This window comes from Lycium barbarum, chromosome 5 (genome assembly GCF_019175385.1).
Source record: "Lycium barbarum isolate Lr01 chromosome 5, ASM1917538v2, whole genome shotgun sequence".
Lineage (NCBI taxonomy): Eukaryota > Viridiplantae > Streptophyta > Magnoliopsida > Solanales > Solanaceae > Lycium > Lycium barbarum.
Window position 1 is genome coordinate 57,337,773 of NC_083341.1, and position 11,903 is coordinate 57,349,675.

Below are 11,903 nucleotides of genomic sequence, written 5' to 3' on the forward strand. Positions count from 1 at the left end.
AATCAACAATGCAATTCATCAACACGTCCAATTCATCAAAGTACTTCTACAATCATAAACTTCACATTCTAAAATCAAATTCAACCTTAAGTTTCTATTTAAAGTACTTCTAAATATCCTTAAAAAGTACATTCAAACACTTGAACATCGTAAAGTTAAACAACCATAAACTACTTTCTACATTCAAACACTTAAACATCGTAAAGTTAAAACATCCATAAACTACTTCCTACAATCAAATTCACCTTCAAAAGTACATCTAATTCGAATTAAAACTATCATGGAAAAAATATACATATCCAAGAAAACATAGCAATATTACAATCCAAAAGTATACGAATCAAAAAAGTCAACGTTGGGTGTTAGAGACATCAGCGTTCTTCGCCTTCCTCGTGTGAGCAATCTTGAAGACTTCATCTTGAGGTATTTCCTGACCCCTCTCGAGCGTCTACAAATAAATCAAGATTAACAACTAATTTCATATCCAAAGCAATGGCCCAAGTAAAAAATGAAATATGGGAGATATTACTATGTTAAAATGAAATATGGGTTCTCCTTTTACTAGCTACTGATTCATTTGGCCAGATATAAAATATTGGAAGCTGTTTGTGTATCTTTTCAGAAATTTTTGCTTGTGACCTGAATGGTATTGTATGTTCTTCTAGAACTTGGAGCTTATTTTTGGTCCTGTGACTTTGTATTTCATATTCTGCCACACTTATCATGGTAGGAATTGACAATTTTTGTTAGTGTACTTCACAGTATTGTTTTCTCAACATTATTAGGATATTCTCTTTTAACATCTAAAAAATCAGGAACATCCCAAGTACTCTATGTTATTTTTCTTTTGAAAGATGAACTTGAAGATGTTGCTACACTTCATGTAAAGTAATTTGATAGTTGACACAAAAAGCCACAAATAAAAGCCCCATTTTTCATTAGCATTAAAGCAAAAGTCTTAATAACCAGTTTTTTTTAATAAGAAATAAATCCAAAAAAAAAGTCTTGATAATCAGTTTTTGAGTAGGTCATAAAGCATCAAAAGTAAACAAATGAAAAAGCTTACCTCTTGATGGACCAAGGGATCCCTTACAATTCCACCTCCTCCAACCTAACATATATATAAAAGTTTACATCAAAATATGGAAGTACCTTGCAAAATCAAGGCAACTCTTAAGAACACAATAGAAACCAATGCATCTTGGTAGCAATACCAATACAAGAGATTTTAGATAAGCGCAAATGATGAGTTATCAGTGGAATATTTACAACTATTTATCTGATTGAATCAACAAAAGGCTTGAAAGATATATCGGTGAAGCCAATCTTTTATACCCTATATTTCCATATATAGAATCCTTCACATGCAAAATCCATCACAAAATTAACATAGAGATATCTTTAAGAGCAGAATAAAAGCCAAGGCATAATGAAAGCAGTACTAACTACTAAGACAAGACTCTAGATATGCACAAATGATTAAGCTTCAGTTGATGGGTTATCCTTAATAGATCTGATAGGTGCTTTGTAACTGTTATGATTTCATAGTTGGATCTGCTGTCCTATTTTCTCTGAATCTATGGTTTTGGCACTAAGCTAGTGCCTTTTCTCAATATACAAGTCACCATTGTCAAAAAAAAATTAAGTCTGATTGAGGCATCACTTGGCTTAAAAGGACATTGATAAGCTGATGCTTATACCCTATTATTTCCATATGCAGAATCCTTCACATCCAAACACATACGAGAGCAATACTCCCTCCATTTCACTTCCAGATCTCACTATGAGTTATAGTGACCGCAAAGCTAATAAAAAGTACTCTATTTATATCTTTTTACCTCCATCAACCGGAATAGGTTAGATAAAGCACTGATAGGCAGAATAGGCAAAAAACAAGCATATTCTAAAGTAAAAAAATAATGATGAATATTATGACAGAGCATATCTAGCAACTTAGATTCTTCCCTAGAACAAAAGTGGCAGCTCAATTAATACAGGATCAGCAAAAAAGTAAACAAAGTTATTGTACTAAAGAGAGTCAAATCCAGAAAACACATCTTCTCTCTCGAAGTTGATCATTAAATGAACACCAAATGCCAAACTAATTGCTATCACATTTAATAAAACTACCTGGCAAACAGATTGACCGACTCTCTCAGGGTATTCTCCTCCAGTAGCTCTTGATGCTCCCACAGCCTGTCATCAATTTACATAAATGAAATTTCAAATCTTTCATGTTGTCTTCACTAAAAATTGTTGTCTTCACTAAAAATGTACAAAAAAAGAAAATCTTTCTTCTTTCAGGCTACAATTTTCAAAGATTAAAAATAGGTATCACTAATGTCTAGAAAGACTAAAAATCATAAATGAAGATAGATATCACTAATGTCTAAAAGGAAATATCTTTCTTCTTTCGAACTATTATTTCAAGGATTAACAATAGTTATCACTAATGTCTAAAAGGAAATATCTTTCTTCCTTCAGACTACAATGTTCAAGGACTAACAATAGACATCACTAATGTCTAAACAGACTGAAAATTAGAAATTTAAGTTAGGAAAAAAAAAACTATTATTTACGAAGATCAACCTGAATTGGACGCTAAAATAAAGTAAATCAACTGATCAGGCATATCAAACATAATATACCCTGAATCGAACCTTAGAATTACGCAATTTAATGGGAATTATAGTTTGAAATTTCAAATCTTTCGTGCTGACTTAGCGGAAGATTCGAAGTGCAAAATGTATAACAAAGTAAGATCTTTCTTCTTTCAAACTACAATTTTGAAGGATTAACAACAGACATCACTAACGTCTAAAAATACTAAAAATCAAGAATGAAGATAGATAAAAAGCCGCGATATTTACTAAGATCAACCTGAATTGGACAGTAACAAAGTAAATCAAGTGATCAGGCACATTAAACAAAAATACCTAGAAATGAATTGGAAACAAAAATACCTAGAAATGAATTGGACAATAACAAAGTAAATCAAGTGATCAGGCACGTTAAACATAAATAAATACCTTGAAATTGTACAGTAACAAAGTAAATCAAGTGATCAGCCACATTAAAAAAAAAAAGAAAAAGAAAAACCCCTAAAAATGAACCCTATAATTACACAACTACAACACAAAATTACCAAATTACTACGGTTACGAGAATGATTGAAGTGACAACGAGCACCATAGCCACAAATACCAGTCCTCAAGTAATAAATACATCAGCCTCGTTTGGTCTTTCAGGAACACAAGAACAGGAAAAGCTGCTAAACCCATATACAAAAACCAAAATCCTGGTTATGTAGGCATCAAACAGAAGCAATGAGGGACAAAACAAGAAACCCACATGGATATTCTGGGGAAAAGAGAAAGTAACTAAATAAAAACAAAAAAATAAACTTACAGGCAGTGACGGTGGACAGCAACGGCGGTGACGGAGGACAGGAAGTGGTGGAGATGGGGCGTCAGCGGCAGGGAGGGGTAGGGGTGTGGTGGGGTGGAGTGTCGGCGACTGGGTAGGGGTACCGTGGGGGTGGGAGTAGTTTTAATATAATTAGGTTGTGGTTGTTGGGAATAAGAATTGCACGGCTGAAGTTTAAATTTTACAATTTTATTATTTCGACCGCGTGCGGTCGAAATATTTAAGTCAGATTTGACTTAATTGTTTCGACCGCATGCGGTCGAAATATGATTCTTTTTTTTTTTAATTAATTGTTTTATTTATATAATTGTTTTTTTAAATTCTCATTTATTATTTGTATAAAAATAAGTTTCGACCTCATGCGGTTGAAATTTTATTTCCCGTGTAAATATCGACAACTTGAGGGCGAAATCCCCCCAAAAAAAAAAAAAATTTGAAAATTTCGACCTCATGTGGTCGATGTTTTTTCGACCAAAAAGTGAGGTCGAAAAAGTTTGGTCGAAATTAACTGTTTTTTTAGTAGTGAAGATCGTACTAAGTAAATTTTTGGCTCTTTGCCTCTTTGAAACTAAGTAGATAAATAGTAAGGACTAGGGTCTCTTTGTGGGCTAACTATTTAGTATGGTCTGTTGGATATTTGATGGGTTTTTAGTGTAAGATATATGAAGTATAATTAGGATGTAGGGGTGGACTTTAAATAATTCGGTATTTGAGAAATACCAAATACCAAACGGTATTAATATCTCATAGCGTTTCCAAACCCGAATACCGGCTGTTGGATATTTGATGGGTTTTTAGTGTAAGATATATGAAGTATAATTAGGATGTAGGGGTGGACTTTAAATAATTCGGTATTTGGGAAATACCAAATACCAAACGGTATTAATATCTCATAGCGTTTCCAAACCCGAATCCCGTAATTCTAAAATTTTACTCCCGAATTCCGTACCAAATACCAAATTACTGAATCCTGAATTATCGAAATTCCCGATTCAGTTCGATAATTCGAGTTTCGGTTATTTATGCCCATCCGTACTTATGTGCGTACAATTTATATCTTCCTATTACTAATTAAAGTGAATCTACATACAAAGTTACCGATGTCGGACCTCTTGGACTAAAACCTTATATATGTATAGATATTTTCTTTAAAAAAAGAGTTAAATACATTAAGTGATATGAAAAATCAAAAACATCCTATGGTTATGTCGATTAAGCATAGATACTTAAATATTTTGCAATTGTCACGAGTCAAATCTGACACTTTAGCTGCGATAGGGCACCTGATGAGCTACTATCCATATCGTAAATCCTCTGAGCTAAACATATGATAATTAAGATATGAAAGGAGAATATTCTCCAGTTGATATTTGTCATAAATATTGATATTTAGCGTCACTTTACCTCTAGTTCATAGTACTTTAATCGCATTTTCTATGACAGAATCGTTGTATTCAAGTTTATGTTGGTGTGCTTTGTGTATTTAGGTACAACAAGGACAAATGATGGAAAATCGAGAAATTTTTGTGGGTTTTGGAGTCAGTTTCACTTGCACGGGATGACGAGAGGATTGCACGACACTTAGAGGATTTTTGGACAACTGAAGGGCCTCGTATGTTAGGCTCGCATCGCGGATGGAGTATGCAGGCATCATACCCGCGTCGCCCCCCATCACAAAAGAATAAACTCTTGGATCTTTGCAATGAAGTCTGCATAACACACCAGCATTGGACCTGCGTCACTCGTCCAGTTTTTCCCGTTTCGATCGGGATTTGGTCTACTTATTTTAGTTTTAACCCTAGACTATAAATGGATGTTTTATTCATTGTAAATGATGTGCTAGGATATTTCTTAAGGCTTGTAAGCCGTCGTCCTTATTTATCTTTCTTAGGTTTATTTTATTTTCTTCATTCAACCCTAGATTATCCATGAATCAATGAATTCATCTAGAATCATGAGTAGCTAAACTTCTTTATTCTATGGCTGTGGTAAAAGACATGATAGTTGGTTTGGCGACAATTTATATCGATTGAATTTCCATATTTTGGGTTGCTTATTTATTCTTGTGCTTAGTTGTTTAATTACTTGATCACTAATTAGACACTATTTGTGACGCGTGAGTTGGACTTGAAAGAGGGAATTCACGTATGTAATAAGAATAAATAGAGTTTGTTCGATTTAATCATTTCACTACTCAAGCCGTATATCACATTAGAACACCTCATCTTTAAACTTTCGTCTAAGAACGTTTTGTTTGAAACATACTTATCTTAAAAATGTACGTCCTTTGTTACAAATCTATAAAAATTGGTCTCAGACTTGGACTTATAGCCCAAAAAATTATAACTTGCCATTTAAAAGAAGAAAGGTCCATCCATATTTTTTGGGCTTGGCCCAAGTAAAACTCATGTATGTATTTTTCTGAAATTTATTCAAAGTACAAATTTAAAATTCATTGTTTTGTTCCCAAACGGGCTTCAACCCAAAAATCCCTTTTTGTCTCGTTAGACTTGGCCCAAATTATATAACCTTTTATTCAACGTAGTCCAAATCCCAATTCATATTTGCAAGAAAATGTATCCCTTTATTTAAAAAAAAAACGTTGATCTATTTTTGTTGAAAGAAAACATCATGGTACTTGCAATGTTGAAAATCCTTTTAATTTATCCTATTCAACTTATATCGAAATCATTTTTTATTACTCCTTACTTTTTAAAAAAACATTACTCTTAATCCGGGTTTTCGGAGTTCGTTTGGGGACTTAAGGTTGATCTAAACGGCATAGGTACCGTTATCCTAAGATGACTAGTTCATACAATAAGGATTCCATATATGATATGAGTTTTTACAAGGAATTTAAACTACAAATGCAATGAATTATACACATAAAAGAAGATGGCAAGAAATAAAATAAGAAAGGATGGCTAAGGGCGTACCATGCCCTTAGTTAGCCATTTTCACCCATGGCTGGGCCTTCCACGTGTACGCATATTGCTTCCCATCTTCGCGGACTCAATGTCTTCGAAAAAAGATTTTTTTTCCGATATTGGGCCTTTGGCCCAATAGGTAGGCTGTGTCTTGACCCGAATGGTCATGCAGTGAGGAGGGTGAAAAGGAAAAAGGAACCCGGTTAGTTTAGGGATACTGAACTTATCGCACATACAACTATACAAATACATATATCAAATATATATACACTACAAGGCCCCACTGGCAGGGATTTGGAGAACAAAGGAGGGAAGAGTCGTCGCTCCCGTATTCCCGACGCCGTACAAGTTCCAAGGGATTTCGTGAAACCCAGGCATGGCTGGACAGCGGGGGAATGCTAAGACTAGGCCCCCTCAAAATTACCTCATCCTCCCCAGCAATATAGCCATAAGATTATAAGCAGTATCCCAGGATCACAACATAACATAGATGGCTATATATAGACATAATGTAGCCAGAAACAGTACTGGCCCTAATGAGTACAATGTAATCAGAAGCAAATCAAGGACATATGGCCATAGATTAATCAAAGGAAACTTCAGGACATGAACATGAAGTAAGCAGGAGCAGAACCAAACATATACTTATGGAATGAACTAAAGCAAGCTGAAGTAAATAAGAAACAAGGACCAAAATATGCAGTCATAGGGGAATAAAGCAAGTTGCAGCGTACAAATGTAAGGTAAACAAAACAAGGAACAAGGCACATGATCATGGATGAAACAACATAAGCTGTAGTATACAGATGTGAGGTGAACAAGAACAAGAAACCAAAGCACATAACATGGATGAACACACACAAACTGTAACATGCAAGAGAGGTAAATACAAGTAAGTACTAAAGCACATAATCATGAAATGGACTAGAAGAGGCTACATCTTCTAGATAAGAGGCAAACAGAGCAAGTACCAAACACATAACCATGAAATTGACTAGAACATGCTGCATCTTGTAGGTAAGAGGCAAACGGAAGCAAGTTGAGGCATGTGGGCATGGCAGGGACAAAAGAAAATTATAAGCATATAGGCATAGTTCGGATGGAAATTAACTAAACTTCATATAACGTAATAGAAACTAAGCAGGAAAGATCAGATCTTTGTGGATTGAGCAAACATATGCAGAATATGTAACATACAGGGCAAGGAGTCATGAATGAATGCCAAATCTTCGATCATTAGCAAGTAATGTGATGGTTCACATGGATATTTATTTTAACAGGTCCATTATTTCATGCTAAGAGTGGAAATGGTCACATACACATGAGAGATACTAACTTCAGAGAGAAAACAAACAAAAGACAGAAAAGAGGGAGAAAGGATCATGAGAAAAATTTGGCATGCTGATCAACAATAGAAGCAAAACGGTATGGCATTCTTTCCTAACCAGATCTTCAGAGACATTATTCAACAATGTGAGACTTAAGATCTGAACAAGTTGATACAATATTAAAGAAAGAAACAGGATGTAGACAGGTTCTATCTTTCCATGAATGACTAGAAAATGGCACTTAAAGGCTCAAAGAAGTTTGAATAGATGGGGAAGGCACATGGACAGAGCTCAAACATGCTGCAATATGCTGAAATCTAAAAGAGAGGAAGCAACAACCATATTTACAGAGTACAAGCAAACTCAGAATAGAAAATGAATGGTACAAAGGATCTAAGGAGATTTCCCTAGACTTTACGTCATCTAGCCCCACCCTTAAACAATTCTGACATTCAAATCCCATTTTTTTGGCTAAACTCTTCTTTTATATATTAAAAAGGACAAATTCTACATACCAGTTTCCCTATTAAGCATTGACAAGGTCATTCACGCAAACAACTTGGTCCCCCCCTCTTTTTACCCTTTGGTTCATTGATAAACAGGGATGAAAGGGGTGTGCATAGTGAATATATTCCCCACATATCCCAAGGCATGCCCTGTCACCTTTTATTTGAGGGAAAGGTACTGTAAACTAAGTTTAATCTTGGTTCTTCCCAATCCCTACCCCAAAGTGCCTTTAAAAGACTTCCCCAAGGTCAATGTGACTTGAATCCATCCAGGTACACTCCCTAATCCTACTTTCTTATCAAACACCTAACTCAAACAACAACAACACAGACAACCAGTCACCTCAGATTAAATCCCTTTTAGAAGACATAGTTAAACACATGACTTAAGCTTCACAAATACTAGAAGGAAATTATTTAGTTATAGGTGTACCCCTTTCCCAGATATAGCTAAGCTTTCCTAATCCACCTGAGGTCCTTATATGTCCCAGAAACATGAGGAGGAGGTTCAAAAGAATAGGAAGAAGCATCCAGGTCCTGAAAGGGAAACAGGATTGGGTGGGGTCATCACCTCCCCATTTTATTTTCTTGAATCTTCTTTCAGTAAAAAGGGATCCTAGGTTCCACTGGTCATTACCTTCAGTTCATGCCCAGGCTCACCTTTTACTCTCCCAAGACCCTTCCCGCTTCTGACCTCATCCCCATACCCTAGTGACAACCACTAAGAGCCTTGGGAGGGTTTAGAATAGCTTATCACTGTCACAAGTCTACCATCGTTGACTCATTAAGCCCTATTTAAACCTTTAAGGTCTTATGGTCAAGTTACAAGCATGATCAAAGATTACGTATGTCATTCAATCCCACAGGTAAGTGTTAACATATTAAGAAGGCAAATAATCAGCTGACGATTCATGTTTTGCATCCCACAGAGTTTACTTAGATTCCAGATAGTCTTTGTTATAGCCCGTATTTTGCACGTTCGGATAATCCAAGATAATTGCCAAGAGTTAAGGGAAAGACCATTTTCCAAAATTATTTTAAGGTACAAGTTGTTATGAATATTATTTATGAATATTATTGGTGTGGAAATGTTGAGAAAGGCTAAGGGTAAAAAGGAAAATTCACAAAATGGTTCATGGTAATATTGTGGAAAGGCTAGGGGCAAAATGAGAAGTTCACAACAATTCAAGAAACTTCTTGAAAGGGCCATTGTGGCCGTGTGATTTAAGTTGTGGGCCCCACCCCATGGCCATGTGTTCATATTTTAATTGTAGGAGCCTTGTATATATATACATATATGCATAAGTGGTAAGAAATAAGACATAACTATCATATTAACTCTAGAACCTTGGAGAGAACAAAAAAAAAAAAAAAAGGAGAAAGGAGATATAGTAGGTTCGGCCATGGCTCCCAAAATTGAGCCATGGAAAATTGACCAAGAAAAATTATTTTCCTCTAGCTTTTCTACTAATTTGAAGGCCCTAATTAACATGGAGTGGTTGTTGGAACAAGCAAAGCATTCATTTGGACAATTTATAAGTCTAGCCGAGTGAAGAGATAAGTGGAAAAAGGTATGTGTTCAATCCTCCCTTACATATGTTATGGATGGTTGGTGCATGTTGTAGTGTGAAGAAATGGACGAAATTCATAAAATAGATATGTATTGGTTGTGGCCGAATGGAGCTATGATTGGTAAGATATGGTGAATTGATTTTACTTCGTACTTTAATTGTTGTTGTGGTAGGATTTTATGATGTTAAATGAAGATGTAATGGTTTGAAGTGAAATTGTAATCGTTTGTGGATTATGGAAGAAGTTAAGGTGATATTAGTATGGTTTCTTATGATTATAAGAATGATGATATTGCTAAAGTATAGATGGTTGATGTAGTTTATGAATTTGGAAGAAAGGAAATGTGTTGTTAGTGTTCTTGTTGAATTTTGGAAAGTTTCGGGTGAAGTAATATGTTGATTGGGTTGTTGGAATATCATGTGAATTGTTTGAAGTATTCTTGAATCATGTTAGAAAGATTTCGGATTAATACTTGAATGTGGGATCATTGGTATTGGCTTGGTTATATGTGATTGAATTGAATATAAATGAAATGCCGTTGAATTGTGTGACGAAGGTCGTTAATGTTAGAATATGTTTTGGATTGATTGTTGAAGTTAATGGTATGATTGTTGACATTGTTGTTGGTAAATTGGCCGAGTTAAATTCTCGGATTGTTGGTTGTTGATTGGCCGAGTTAGATTCTCGGGGATGGTGTGTTTACAGGGGAAATGCTGCCGAAATTTTGGCAGATTATAAGTAAAATTATTTGAGAAGCTAAGGCAAGTGAATGACAATGAATCTAATGATTATGTGAATTCTTTTGTATGTAGACTAGCAAGCTTGGATACATAAGCGTAGCCAATAGGACGTGGAGCAGGTATGTAAGGCTTACTCTTTCTTTCTTTTGGCATGATCCTTGTGAAACCAATATGACAAAGTATATGTATGATTTCAAAGAAACTCCCATTCTTAGAGCCACCAGGATGGCTAATGTTTTTGACTTCCGAAAACTGTTTTGCTATGTCTTGATACATGTGTGTATGGTTCCGAAAGTCTTACTTTGATTTGATCCATAGCGATGTTCAAAAGGTACGAGATATGCCTATTACTCTGATTTTCCAAAAATAGTTTCTGAAACGTTTATAGAAGGTTCTGTACTTCAAACGCTCATAACTTTCTTGTACTAAGTCGGATCGACCCGAAACTTGTTTCTGAGCCTTCATGTGTCGGTAAGTATACTTATCCATCGAGTCTTGATTTATATGCATATAGTCTCTCACTACTCTGCTCGTGCATGTGTCATGACCTCTTTCACCGAGTCCCGGGCCGGTATGCATCGTGCGTATGGTTCGCCGGGTCCCCCGCTTGAGGGCCGGGTGCCATATATGTATTCCGGAGTTAGATGTGTTACGGTGTTATGATGTGTTTATGGTTCGCCGAACCACATATGATGTGATATTATGATGTGCTATTATGATGTGTGACGGAGATTACGGAGCAAAACTTCTGGAGTTAGATGTGTGTGGCGCCAAAGGCAGGGTGGCGCCACGTTTCCCCGGGTCCCGCATGGGACCGGATACCGTTCTTGGCATGCATGGTTTGTGTTTCCAGTAAGTATTTTTGTTAATCTGCATATCGTGCTTACCTTCTGTACTGATCTTCTGTACTTCTCATTCCGCTTGTGATTCTGTTCATAATACTCCATGCTTTACATGCTCAGTACATATTCCGTACTGACCCCCTTTCTTCGGGAGCTGCGTTTCATGCCACGCAGGTACACCCAGATGATGTAGAAGACTTTGCTAGGAGATGTTTCAGCGAGATTGGCGAACTCCACTTCCCTCCGGAGTGTTGCCGAGTCAGAGCGTATATAAGTTGTGATTTCTGATTTGTGTTAGAGACTTTGCAGACAGGGTTGTGGGTACAGAACATCAGTTTTGTAAGCGGCTCCATCAGCCGATGTGACATTTGGTGATATGTTACAGATTCCATATGACTACAGATTTTGTTTGATTTGAAAATGCAAGAAAGAAAGTTCTGAAAGCCTTACTATGAGTTTCATGTTTATTTGATTTGAAAGTCTGAAAAGAGTATGTATGAAATAAGAGTCTGAGAGTTCGCTCGACTCCGAATGTGGGGTCGGGTGCCCATCACACCCTGAC

General features: G+C 36.0%; 1 long non-coding RNA gene across 1 annotated transcript; it reads right to left on the reverse strand.

Moving 5' to 3' along the window:
• Window positions 1-2: 2 nt before the first annotated feature.
• Window positions 3-3,839, reverse strand: LOC132642485 (uncharacterized). Its single transcript, XR_009583193.1, has 4 exons — window positions 3,409-3,839; window positions 2,131-2,196; window positions 1,067-1,111; window positions 3-448 (listed from the first exon to the last, which is right to left on the reverse strand). It is a non-coding gene; the product is annotated as an uncharacterized LOC132642485 (long non-coding RNA).
• Window positions 3,840-11,903: the final 8,064 nt, after the last annotated feature.